The sequence below is a fragment of the Pteropus vampyrus genome, unplaced genomic scaffold, assembly GCF_000151845.1.
Source record: "Pteropus vampyrus isolate Shadow unplaced genomic scaffold, Pvam_2.0 Scaffold274, whole genome shotgun sequence".
Taxonomy (NCBI): Eukaryota; Metazoa; Chordata; class Mammalia; order Chiroptera; family Pteropodidae; genus Pteropus; species Pteropus vampyrus.
Window position 1 is genome coordinate 476727 of NW_011889055.1, and position 1583 is coordinate 478309.

A 1583-nucleotide genomic window follows, 5' to 3' on the forward strand; every position below is an offset into this window, starting at 1 on the left:
GCGCCTCGTTTTACGAGCGAGGCCACCGCCGCGCGGAGCATTCGTGGAGTTTCCCGGGGACCCCGCCGGAGCTTGTTGACACCAGGAACTCGTACTTCGAGCAGAGCTTCGTCCACGTCGGCAGAGTTCTAGAAAGTCTGGGGTGACTTGGGGCCCCCGGGGAAGATGGTGGGGATTGGTAAGGGTCTCTGGCAGTCTTCAAGAGACCATGCTTCTGAGAAGGTTCAGAGCGGCGAGCAAGCTGGGGGCCGTTCCGTTTCTCAAGGAGGCTGAGAAAGCCATTGAACCGGCGAAGCCGTGAGCGCGATGCCCTGTCAGATGGGCTCTTCGCTCGCTCGCATCTGTGTGCCGTGTCACACACATCGGATGGGCCGCGGGTGTCCAGATGGCGCTTTGCAGACACATACCTGGCCATCGACCCTGCTCCACGAGCCCCGTAAGTGGGTGAGGTCAGGTGACACACGGGGGGACCTCAAGCGTTGCTAAGTGACCACTGGTACATCAGCCAGAGCCTCTGGCTTTAGCTCCTTGTGCGGATTTTCTAAGGCGCTCCGAGGAGACCCCACGCCCCGAGGGAGGCGCCGGTGTCCTCAGCGTTACGGGTCTGTGGATACCGTTTGGGGTCAGCAGTCAGCACGGGTGAGGCGCTTTGCAGGTGACAGCTCGGAGCGAGTGTTATGTTCTGACCATACCAAGTGGCGGCGCTGGCATCTCACTTCTGTCTGCAGGAGAATGGGGGGCGGTGCTGGACGCGCTAAAGCCACGAGCGATGGCGCTACTGGGGGGTCCCTGACTGTCCACTTGTTGCCTGGGACTTTGGGCAAGAGAATTAGCCCTGCGAGCTTCATGTGAGAACTAGCACAACCGATTCCCTGAGGTGACCTTAAATATTCAGCGAGTTGAAGGCATCTCATCTGAGCTCGATCACTTAGCATCCCGTCTCCTGGCCGTGACATTAGCAGTCAGGGTGCAGACCAGGAAAGCCAAGCTGTCTGGCTCAGCCCTTCATTCCCGTGCGCGTAAAGCCTGTGCAGGGCTGGCGCTGACATGTGGCCAGGCTGCGGAGGGGGTCGCGATGCACGCAGCTTTTCAGAGCATCGGTGGCAAACCCTCCTCATGCTTTTGCTAAATCACCACCGTGGTCTCTGTGCATGCGATGGGGTGGCCGGTGCAGGCGCTGCGGTTGTTCCCAGGTGTCCTGCACGCGTGGCCTTCGGTCTTCTCAGAAGGTCCCGGCCCCTCTGAGACGGCTCCCAGCCACTCGTCTGTCCCCCTTTCTCCCGCCCCGGCATCTGGATCTGCCCGGAGGGAGTGCTCAGCAGATGCCCGTGCTGTCCTCTCCCTCTGCGTCCACGTGTCCTTGACTGACAGGTGCAAGGTTGGGGTTGCCACTTCCTGGCGAGGTGGGGGTATCCAGGGGGCGCGCCGGCTCCACAGTGTTTGGGGACGCGCCCCTGGACGGGAGGCCCGTTCTCCGCTCAGTGCTGACCTGTTTCGCTCAGTCAACTGTGTGTGTCATGTGTAATGTCTCGCGTGCCTGTCTCTCTGCCAGGCTGCCACATCCCCCGGGGCTTTGAAATGGT